Source organism: Coregonus lavaretus (genome assembly GCF_964263955.1).
Source record: "Coregonus lavaretus genome assembly, contig: HAP1_SCAFFOLD_953, whole genome shotgun sequence".
NCBI lineage: Eukaryota > Metazoa > Chordata > Actinopteri > Salmoniformes > Salmonidae > Coregonus > Coregonus lavaretus.
The window spans coordinates 131296-144200 of NW_028158756.1; positions in this window are offsets into that span (position 1 = coordinate 131296).

The window sequence follows — 12905 nt, forward strand, 5'->3', positions numbered from 1 at the left end:
CGCTTTTATTAATTGTTGACCACCAGAAAATACTTGATTCAAACCCAGCTGCGATTTGATTCCTAGCTTTGAATTCTTCTGGAACCCCTCGAGGTACTCCTATCCCATCAATATATATCCTTTCATCAAAGGATCCCGGGAGGAGGTCCCACTTTCTACGTGACAGCTCACCAGTCTCTGACACGTTTGATTGTTTGCGTATGTAGGTGAGTTCACAATCTGTTATCACCACACAACCATCAGATGTCAGCACGGGCCTGGTTTTGGTTCCTAAAATCCTCTGGTTGCAACAAAGAGGAGAGATTAGTCATGGTCTCTTTAGTTGTGACATTCTCTGTGTGGGAGCAGGAGCTAAGATGCCCAACCCTGTATCCTATCTTACTAGTCCTAGAAAAACAATAAGAATCCCCTGAGACTTCAAACGGAGGCAACCTAGGTCGGGGTGACTTTCTTATCGGGGGATACAGATAGTGCAAGTTACTACAAGACTCCTTCCCCACAGCCCCGGTCTGACTACCTCCCTCAGAGAGATTTACAATATAGGGTGCCCCAGTTGAAGAGGATATCTCACTTGTTCAGGTCTGTAACCTGTTTTAGCGTAATTCAGACTTTCAGACAGTACCTACCCTTATATGGGTCGCACTGCCATTTCTGGTAATTCCCTACTTTCACAATACTACACCTGTCCTTAAACTGTGTATGGAGATTGACATATCCCCCCCGCTTGGTATGAGCAACTAAATAGTCCCAGGATATACATGGTGACATACATATGGTGATGTCCTTCCCTACAGTCCCTAGTACTTCCCCTTTCCCTACGTCTAGCTGTCTCCTATGCCTTCATAGACTGTGTTAAGATATTATTTTATCAACTTGTTGTTAGGTTAACTACTACTTCTGGCGGATCAGGAGGGTTTGAGTGTGTTAGGAATATGGCCCCCACAATCAGACAGCTACCTACCGTCAGGAGACCTGTGAATCCCCACCCTCGCCCTGAGAACATGTCAGACGCCAGAGGCCAACCCATTGCTTTACCTTCTATCGAACTCACACAGGGATGATCAGACAGGGTAAGGGAATCTTCGTTAAGGAGCCAACCCCCGAGCCCTAGTGGTGATCGGTTCTTTCTCCTAACTCTGTGTTTGTTCGTCAGGTGTAACTGGGTTTACCTTTTTGCAGTGAGTGACATGCACCAAGGTGGATCTTTCGGCGATTCTTACAGCGAAGGCCGTCACCAACAGGACCTGATATAGACCTTCCCAACGGGGCTGCTTCCAGTTTTTCTTCTTTAGGGACTGGATCCACACCCAGTCTCCTGGTTAGATAGAGTGGGTCACCTTCTCCTTTAGTTCACCTGTGGGGCACAAAACCTCTGACATACAGGTGTGGTTAATAAACTACCTTCTCACGTGTTCTGCTAGGGTGCTCTCTAGTTCTATGTCTGCCTGTCTGGTCCTGCCAACTGTGGCATTCTGTAAGGTCTTCCAAACACTTTCTCAAAAGGGGGATAACCCATCTTTATCTGGGGTTACTCTAAATTTCTTCCCTTCACTCCGTGATAACTCTATAAAATCAATTTCCAATTGCTGGAAAGGGTACTTAGCCGGAGGATACTCACCCTGAGGTGCCCTTTGTCTGCCCTGGTGATTATTTTGAGCACAGATAACACATCTTGAACAAAGGTTTTTTTGTTATTATTATTTTTTTTAAATAATTAGTAATCCCATGTGCAACAAAGTGTTGTCTAATCTGTTCTACCATCCAACCCTCCTTTTGACACATGTCACTGCCCATGTGTCAATATTATCACCTACCTAACAATCACTTAGGTAATATTGGTAATTTATCATCCAATTGCCATTCCTTATTTTTATTTATTGGTAAAATAAACTATCTTAAAGTCCTCCTCTCATGCCTTTAGAATTTACCAGTGTGGATGATTAATTAACACCAGAAAGTTAAAACAGAGTTCAGAGGCAATTGAAATTCCATCCCATAGTATACCAAACATTACCATTATTCTAAATATTTAATAAATGTTACTTATCCCAAGTGTTCATTAATCCTCATGACATTCATTCTCATAAGAAATCATATATACCCCAAACTCAGCCAAAACCTAAAAAACTCCATAAAATTCACTGTGTGCTCCTCTAAGACCTATCACCCATGACCTCTTAACTGGTGCCCTTTCCTTGCACAGTAACTACACGGTTCCTCACATTCTCTAGCAAAATGTCCCGTTTTGTCACAATTGTAACACTTCCACTCACTCCTGTCTCCACTATTACCATTTCCTTCTTGTCTGTCTTTGCTACCGTAACCTCTCTTCTCTCCTAGGTATTGACTAATAGTCTCACTGTCTCTAATTCAACACAAAACCCCATCATCCAATGTACTCCCAGCAGAACTGAAAAAAACAAAACAGAGTGTGATTTCCAGGACACTGCACCTTTGTTTCTGGCCTCACTATCTCCCCGAGAATTGGCCCTCCCTCAAGGTCCCTCCCAATCTTCTCTTGGTAAACTGCAAACCTTTTATTGCTTCTGGTTTCATAGGGTATTGCTTCTGATATGGCCTATGATTAGATTTGGGTATCACCTGTACTCAGTGGCGGTTCTAGACACATTTTACTAGGGGGGCCAAGGAGGGGCCAGTGTTTAATCAGGGGGGCACACATAAAAAAACTGGCAACACATGATATTCAAAGATTATAAACTTTATTTTACTTTAAAATCATATGACATTTATTATAACACGTATTTTGTACAAGAGTGCAGATGCAAGAGAGATAGTGCCATAAAAATGAAAAAAAAAAAAAAAGTACAGGGTACAAATACAGGGTTCATATTCAATGTGAACAAAACTCCAGGATACAACAAAGGGTACAACAATGTGCCATTTCCTATTTATGGAAGCCCCACTACTGTGGACAGTTGATTCCACATTTTGTTTTAAGAAAGAAAACTTTCTGAGTGATTTATAAACAAAACACACTACCCTGTATCCATTTAGGTAAAATAAACCAAATCAGAAAAGAAATTCAATTCAAAGAGGCTTTACTAGCATGACCATATTGACATACAGTATTGCTAAAGCACATAAACAGGGAAACGTGTTACACATTAACATCCAGTAGTCCAATAGGATGCAGACAATAAACATTAAGTTAACATTCGTTTAAAAGCAACAATCATGTCAACACAATGTAGCAATATGAACAACACTGATGGATATCAGCAACAACATGAAAACAAGAATATTACAGGTGTCTGTGTGTGTGTGTGTGTGTGTCTGTGTCTTTGTGTACTTCACTGTCAGTTGATGAGCAGGTGTACAAAAAAAGGCTTTACAACATATATGGGCAAGTCCATTTAGGACAGCACATTACCACCATAGTTCACATTAGGAAAAAATGACAGCATGAATGCTCACTAAACAAACATATACTACATATACCTTTTTATACACATTTTTTTTCAGTAATTTTTTAAGAGTGAAAGGGAAGTAAGCAATCGCTCATCATAGGATCATACATATTTCAGTTACAATATTAGTTACAATATTAGTGTTAGTTAGATCATCATGTTAAAGCTGGACCTGCAAAGTCTGAACGACACAAGTGTGCAATGATTAGAGTGATTTTGTTTCTTTTTTTTCTTGCTTTGCTTGTTTTCAAAAGGAAAAATCATAGTTGGTAAAAAATAAAATAAACTTTCGTTGAAAGGTATCACACTGTATAATTTACAAATATCTAAAGAGGTTTAGTGGATGCCATAAAACATCTGTGGAGCTTGAAGATTTGTAGTACATAGATGTTTGGCAGAGATAATTCAAAAGAATAAAATCATAAACTCTATCTAACTTTTTTGTTTGCTGGGGCAAAAAATGACTTTATGTCCCTTCCTCGTTTCATGATAACTATTAGAAGAAGAAAAAACGTAGGGGCATGCATTACATTTTGTTACCTAACCATCCCTCCCTACTTAACACTGGCAGATAACCTGTTGATTACTTTACTAAAAATGTATTTGTTATCGCGATGCAACAGCCAAGACGGATGAAGTTACGTGGTTAACATCACAACATTGTGTAGACCTAGCAAGGATAGCCTACTAACATTTGGATATTTGCTTCTGCTTCGATGAGTTTGCTTAGATATGATTACATTTCTAAACAAATCGAGACCAGACATTTAAAAACTTGATTTAATTTATGTGTGAGGAACAAAAGGAACATGTAGGCTATGTGCAAGAACAACAAGTCACTTATGATATTAAATCGTTTTGCTTACCTTCGACCTTCGGGTGCGCCACTCTAATTTACCCGTGTAGAACGTTGCCGTGTAGAGCGTTGCATTAGTTCCGCTTTTGGCGCTCGCGTGTAAAATAGTTATAAATTCATAATTTTTTATTTGGTCAGCACGGGGGGGCCACAGGGGTGGCCAGGGACATTTCCAGGGAGGCACGGGCCTCCCCCGGCCTCCGTGTAAAACCGCCACTGCCTGTACTGGAATTACCCCTTTTATTAATCCTACGTCTGCTGGACCCCGGGACCACAAATGCTCTGGAACTTCTTTTAAGTCTGACTCCTGTTGTTCTGTCAACAGGTATTCCTCTCCTCAGCATCTGCTATTCTCATCTAAATGTACTATCTGTGGATGGGCTGTGTTGATCGCCACTCACAATATTGACCCAATCAGTGATCCTCTTACCCTTGGATACCCACTGGCCCATGTCTTTCCAGTCCTCTGCTGGCTCCTTTGCTAGGGACACATGTGGGCTCCATATTTCCCTGAACAGTCTCTGACTTTGGGGCCCTAGTTCCACCTCCACTACTGCGTGGGTGTTGTCATAGTGAAACCATTTCAAGGCTATAGTCCTTTCTGTGGTTTTAAATAATGCTTTCTCATAGATTGCATCTGGACCTGGGTGTTTGTTATACCAGAGAGTACAGTGTAGGTCATCGGGGGACATTTTAGTGGGGCCTGGTACTACATCATCAGCAAGTTCCATCAAGGTTCGGGGAATATCAATTATTCCCCCCCTAAACAAATCTTGCCTATACCAATAACATGGCTCCCCTTCCCCACAGACCACCATATTGTCTCTGACTACAGTGGGGAAAAAAAGTATTTAGTCAGCCACCAATTGTGCAAGTTCTCCCACTTAAAAAGATGAGAGAGGCCTGTAATTTTCATCATAGGTACACGTCAACTATGACAGACAAAATGAGAAAGATTTTTCTCCAGAAAATCACATTGTAGGATTTTTAATGAATTTATTTGCAAATTATGGTGGAAAATAAGCATTTGGTCAATAACTAAAGTTTCTCAATACTTTGTTATATACCCTTTGTTGGCAATGACACAGGTCAAACGTTTTCTGTAAGTCTTCACAAGGTTTTCACACACTGTTGCTGGTATTTTGGCCCATTCCTCCATGCAGATCTCCTCTAGAGCAGTGATGTTTTGGGGCTGTCGTTGGGCAACACGGACTTTCAACTCCCTCCAAAGATTTTCAATGGGGTTGAGATCTGGAGACTGGCTAGGCCACTCCAGGACCTTGAAATGCTTCTTACGAAGCCACTCCTTCGTTGCCCGGGCGGTGTGTTTGGGATCATTGTCATGCTGAAAGACCCAGCCACGTTTCATCTTCAATGCCCTTGCTGATGGAAGGAGGTTTTCACTCAAAATCTCACGATACATGGCCCCATTCATTCTTTCCTTTACACGGATCAGTCGTCCTGGTCCCTTTGCAGAAAAACAGCCCCAAAGCATGATGTTTCCACCCCCATGCTTCACAATAGGTATGGTGTTCTTTGGATGCAACTCAGCAGTCTTTGTCCTCCAAACACGACGAGTTGAGTTTTTATCAAAAAGTTCTATTTTGGTTTCATCTGACCATTTGACATTCTCCCAATCCTCTTTTGGATCATCCAAATGCACTCTAGCAAACTTCAGACGGGCCTGGACATGTACTGGCTTAAGCAGGGGGACACGTCTGGCACTGCAGGATTTGAGTCCCTGGCGGCGTAGTGTGTTACTGATGGTAGGCTTTGTTACTTTGGTCCCAGCTCTCTGCAGGTCATTCACTAGGTCCCCCCGTGTGGTTCTGGGATTTTTGCTCACCATTCCTGTGATCATTTTGACCCCACGGGGTGAGATCTTGCGTGGAGCCCCAGATCGAAGAAGATTATCAGTGGTCTTGTATGTCTTCCATTTCCTAATAATTGCTCCCACAGTTGATTTCTTCAAACCAAGCTGCTTACCTATTGCAGATTCAGTCTTCCCAGCCTGGTGCAGGTCTACAATTTTGTTTCTGTTGTCCTTTGACAGCTCTTTGGTCTTGGCCATAGTGGAGTTTGGAGTGTGACTGTTTGAGGTTGTGGACAGGTGTCTTTTATACTGATAACAAGTTCAAACAGGTGCCATTAATACAGGTAACGAGTGGAGGACAGAGGAGCCTCTTAAAGAAGAAGTTACATGTCCGTGAGAGCCAGAAATCTTGCTTGTTTGTAGGTGACCAAATACTTATTTTCCACCATAATTTGCAAATAAAATCATTAAAAATCCTACAATGTGATTTTCTTGATTTTTTTCTCTCAATTTGTCTGTCATAGTTGACGTGTACCTATGATGAAAATTACAGGCCTCTCTCATCTTTTTAAGTGGGAGAACTTGCACAATTGGTGGCTGACTAAATAAAAAATTTTCCCACTGTATGTGTACTTTCATTCCCCTCTCAGCGGAAATGACAGCCACATTCAATTTAGTCATTACATCACGTCCTAGTAAATTTACCCGACACAGCTTAGATATCAGGATGGGTATGGTTGCCTCTCATCCTGATTGGTCATGTTTTAGGGTTATTGGGGCTGATAACCTTTCAATAAATTGATGACCAGAGGCAGATCGCACTATGATTTTCTCCCCATCAATCCTGACTCCATCTGGCTTGTCTGTTGCACAGACTGCTGTCCTGCAGGCTCCCGTATCACAAAGGAATTTAATTTTCATACCCATTACTGTCAATGTCAAATAAGGTTTCTGTTCCTGTTGAAGTGCTAAGTCAATAGTAGCCAATTCAAACACCTCACAATTTGGATCAAAGGGTTCCTTAGTCTTCCCCTCACTAGAGTCTACTATTTCTCCCTCAAGGACTAGTCACGCCTTATCTTCCTCTTCCTCACGCTCAAAGCTGGGGGATGGACTTCTCTCTCTCTCTCTTCTCTCTTTTCTCTCTTTTCTCTCCTGTCTGACTTTCTCTGCCCTTGTCCTGTACTCCTCTACCTCTGGCTCTTCCTCACCTTCATCTTCCCTTCCTCCTCCAGCCCCTTCGTCCTCATAGGGAGGTGGGGCCGGTGGGGGGGCAACATTATTCCCCTGCACTCTCCTTCTCCTCCCTACGTATTCATCATCTGGATTTTCTCTCCATGCCTGGTCTGCCAAGTTTGGATATAACCTTTCTGCCCTCTGCTCTGGGGGAGGCACGGAGACCTCAACCTTCACTTCTCTTTCCCTCTCACTCACTTCTCTTTTCTTCCTGCCTTATCTCCTCTCTCTCCTAAGTTTCTAGTTCTACCCGCCATCTCTCCCAGAGTGGCAATTAGTTACTCTGCATCTTCCTCTTCTTTCTTGGCTCTGTCCTGTCTGTTATTCTGCTCATGATGGATTGCATGTCTCTCTGAGGCTATTACACAATTCAGTTATTTTCCCAACATGCTCTCCGTAATCGGCCCATGGCAAAAGTGTCCTCTGGGCATCCCCTGAAACCCACTGCCCTCTAACGGCAGCCCAAACCTTACTATTCCTGTTTTGGGGTGGGTCATTCCTTCTACCGCTCTGGCCACGTCCTCTGTGTTCATGGCCTGTCTGCTAAATGGCATATTATTATTATTACTGTATACATCTAAGGTTGCTGGGGCCCCTTTCATTCCCCGCCAATAGATTAGGTAAGGCTATCAGTGGGTACTGGCCCCCTCCTACTCTCTCTCTCTCTCTCACTGCTTATTTCTCCTTTACACACCTTATGTATCTGTTTAAGCATGGATTCGAGTTTATCTGCGTCTAGACGTCCCTCAAAACCATACCTCTCCCTCCACCTGGTTACATAATGGAGATTTCTTCTATCCCTGGATTCCATTTTAATTACATCAAGTATTTCTCGTCCCCAGTAAATTCTGGGACCTCTTGTGAGGATTTGCCCTCCCATGGTTGGTACTGTTAAAAATCCCTTAGCCACCTCTTCTATATAACAAGTCAATTTAACAAGTAATTCAAAATAGCTTCACACAACAACACCTTGAATCACCCCTTCCTGTATATGTAATCTTGACTAGTCCCCCAGAATTATCTCAGACTTTTACAGAGGGATTGATCCCCACAATGTAATCTTGATAATTCCTGACAGTCTCATACAACAGGAATGGGTTCTCCCTCCTCTATACAACCACCTGGAACCACCCCTCCCTGTAAATGTAGTCTTGACTAGTCCCCCAGAATTATCTCATACTTTTACAGAGGGATTGATCCCCACAATGTAATCTTGATAATTCCTGACAGTCTCATACAACAGGAATGGGTTCTCCCTCCTCTATACAACCACCTGGAATTATTCATGTGACTTTTGAGCAAACATTAGGTCTCACACGTATACAACCTTACATGATTATTGGTGTTGTATCGGTAACCTGGAGTTTATAAGGTTCCAGAACGGATAGAGTTACAGCAAAATCTACAGTTGTTTGTGACTTTTGACTTTACTAATATTCTATTTCTCACACATGCTACTTTAATTCCTTCTGGTGTACTTTTTGTATTTGTTTAACCCAGATTATTTGTTGACTGTTCAATAATCTCTTACAGGTTACATCCCATAGGTGTACTTTTAATAGTTCCTTCTATTTCAACACCGGGTAGTTTCTTTTGGTAATGGCCTATTACCGTGAATCGTTACGGACCCACCAACAGGTTGACTAGTCCCCCAGAATTATCTCCTACTCTACGGAGGAGTCTATCCTCACAATGTAATCTTGATAATTCCTGACAGTCAACCCCACATTTCACTTAAAATGGCTACGCAATGATCAATTTGCTACTTTTCAATATTTTAGCAAGTCCTGAAATTAATTTCACCAAGTTAATGAATAAAGACTACTGACCTTATCCTTGCAGCTGAGATTCAATGTAGGTTTGGATTCCGTCACCGAGTGGCGCAGTGGTCTAAGGCACTGCATCGCAGTGCTAACTGTGCCACTAGAGATCCTGGTTCGAATCCAGGCTCTGTCGCAGCCGGCCGCGACCGGGAGACTCATGGGCGGCGCACAATTGGCCCAGCGTCGTCCAGGGTAGGGGAGGGAATGGCCGGCAGGGATGTAGCTCAGTTGATAGAGCATGGCGTTTGCAACGCCAGGGTTGTGGGTTCGATTCCCACGGGGGGCCAGTATAAAAAAATATGTATTCACTAACTGTAAGTCGCTCTGGATAAGAGCGTCTGCTAAATGACTAAAAATGTTTTTTTTTAAATGTAAAAAAATACAAAAAGAAATCCCTTCCCTCTGTAGGCGGGCTGTAGTTTCCACTCTAAAACTGCTCTACTGACCTTCAGTTCACACACAAACACACACATATACACACATGCATACATACACACACACACACATATCCTACTCCCTGCTTTACTCAGTTATTGCCGTTCTCACAATATTCTGCACCATGTTTTCATAACAGTTTCTCCCCTCCCTAAATTGGGAGGCCTCTTTATCTTAGTTTCTCAGTTGTCTTTGTTGTCTGGCCTAACTCTAACTCACATTGCTAAATAGTGGCTCAATGGCATAGCCTTTACTGGTCCTACACTCACACATTTCTAACACATTATACACTGTTTCAGGGTGTAATAATTAGTCATTAATAATTAATCTATCACCCACGAGCTACCAATGCGCCCCTGGCAGATAGTAAGTCTAGATCTCTTCCAGCACAGTGGCAAAGACTTTCTGCTGACAGTTGATCATTACTCAGACTTCTGGGAGATTGACCTCCTCCCCGACCTCTCAGCAGAGACAACGTTCAAACGCTGCAAGGCTCAGTTTGCCCGCTATGGCCAGCCAGATAGGGTAATTTCAGATAATGGACCCCAATTCTCCGGATGTGAGTTCCGATCATTTGCTGCAGAATGGGAATTCGAGCACGTCACTTCATCACCACGACACCCAAAAGCGAATGGGAAGGCTGAGTCGGCAGTCAAAATCGCAAAGAACCTCTGCAAAAAAGCTCTGCGAGAGGGCAAAGATGCCTGGAAAGCAATCCTGCAGTGGCGCAATACCCCGACAGAAGGCATGGATAGCAGCCCGGCCCAGCGCCTCATGGCACGGCGTTTAAAAGCAGCTCTGCCAGTAGCAAGCACTCTCCTGGAGCCCAGTGTGGTGACAGACGTGCTGGTGAAGCTACGTCACAGAAGACAGTTCTCCAAGTTCATCTACGACAAATCAGCAAAATACTTACCTGAGCTCAGGGTGGGTGAAACGGTGCGAATGAAGCCACTACCAGGGGACCGGACGGGCCTCTGGAGACTCGGATCCTGTGTACAGAAAGTGGCACCACGCTCCTACTTGGTCGAAGTGAATGGATCACTGTACCGTCGTAACAGGGTTGACCTTCGGATTGCTGAGCCAGCATCCACTCAGAACTCTGATGGTCATAGGGGTCGCATGACAAAAGACGGAACCCCAGCAAGTCACATGGGGCCTGAGGCACTGGGCGAAGAGCCAGGGGATCACCGGTCGGCCACTCCCTCGCCCATCAATACTCCCCTTAGACAGTCAGGTGACACGCCTGTGCGGGAGCTCGCAGTCCACGCAGACAAGCCCCCTGTCTTTTCACGCTGCGGGCGTCTGTCCCAGCCACCAAAAATACTTAATATGTAGGTTTCTCATTAGGGATTGTTGACAGACAGTGATAAAAGTGAAGAGAGTATCAAAATGTGTTAAGTGGTTAACTGAAAAAAATTAAATAAAAAATTATAAAAAATAATACTAAACTGCTCATGTTGGAAATTACTACTAGGTTTGTTTTGTTAGTGAATTGACAGTTTCTGTCCTATTTTATAAAAGGGAAGATGTTATGGGTGGAAGATGGCACAATGATGCCATCTGTTGGTAAATGTTAATTACTGCAACTCCAGTGTTTTACCGGTGTACTTGAGATACCCGGATGTAACGCAATATACTGAACAAGACCGGTTACTCGCATCAATGCCTCTGTCTCGTCATTTAACATTCAAACAGTAGGTGGCGGCAATAGTCCAACTCGGCCATAAAACCTTGAAGAAGAAGAAGAAGCAGTAGAACTGTGCTGTGAAGACAATAGCTTTTGTGTCCGTTTCAAATGTATTATTGCAGGTATGTAATAGCGCGTTTAAACTTTCTAATATCGAAAGATCATGTCATAACATAGGTAGCAAATCCGTCAAGGTATTATCACGCTTGGTGAAGGTTTTATGTGTTATGTTTTTGTCAAACCGAGTAAAGAACGTGATAAGTCACATCGCTGGAGACTGGGTTTGTATGAGTGAATTAATCTACATTATTTCGTCAAGATAATTTCATAAAGAATCCATTTATTTGAGATTTCTGAATTCGTTTTACATGTTATTGTTTTTTTTGGATACATTGTTTTTAACGGTAAAATGGCGGCGCCTCTCGGTCAGCGTCAACGGACTTCAGCGCGGGTGCATCAGATAGACAATTTCACGGTTGCACAACTGTTTTCAAGCTGAATGTAATGATTATCAGTTTTCTACATGTGTAGTAATATTCAGACACATTCAGTTGCCTACCACCGTCAGCAAACGTAATAATAATTTAATAATATATCCAAAGCAACTTACAGTTATGCGTGCATACATTCTTATGTATGGGTGGTCGCGGGGATCGAACCCACTACACTGGCGTTAAAAGCACCATGCTCTACCAATTGAGCTACAGAGGACCACATTAATGATGGTGTTGAAGTCGTGGGTGAACAGGAAGTACAGGAGCACGCGCCCCTGAGAGGCCCCGTGTTAAAGGTCAGCATGGAGGATGTGTTGTTGCCTACCCTCACCACCTGGGGGCGGCTCGTCAGGAAGTCCAGGAGCCAGTTGCAGAGGGAGGTGTTCAGTCCCAGGGTCCTTAACTTAGTGATGAGCTTGGAGGGCACTATGGTGTTGAACGCTGAGCTGTAGTCATTGAACAACATTCTTACGTAGGTGTACCTTTTGTCCAGATAGTGCAATAGAGATAACATCATCTGTGCGTCTTTTTCGGCAGTTGACTAATTGGAGTGGGTGGTCCTCCCATGTTTTTAAAATTGTATAAACTGCCTTAATTTTGCTGGACCCCAGGAAGAGTAGCTGCTTGCAGCGGCTAATGGGGATCCATAATAAATACAAATACAAAATGCACCCCTTCCCAGTCATGTGAAATCCATAGATTAGGGCCTAATGAATTCATTTCAATTGACTGATTTCCTTATATGAACAGTAACTCAGTAAAAACGTTGAAATTGTTGCATGTTGCGTTTTATATTTTTGTTCAGTATACTTAGTTTCTATTTGATTACTTGATAGTTTTTTATTCCTTAAGGTCCTCTGCTCAGGCAGTAGCTGTCAGCCAGCCAGACCATCTATCATCATCTGCTTCCCATACTGTACTGTCTTTACTCATCCTAAACACAGGCGCAATGGATTATGGTCAGTACAGTATGGCCTTTAATTAACCTATTTAGCTAGACTGCCTAAGAGCTGTCTGTCAATCATTTTACTAGTTCTTCGAAGAAAGATAAGGCATTCCTTCACGAACTGTCTCTCCCTCTCGTTATTGTGTTTACATTCCTCTCTCATGCCGTCTGTGTGTATCTAATCTAA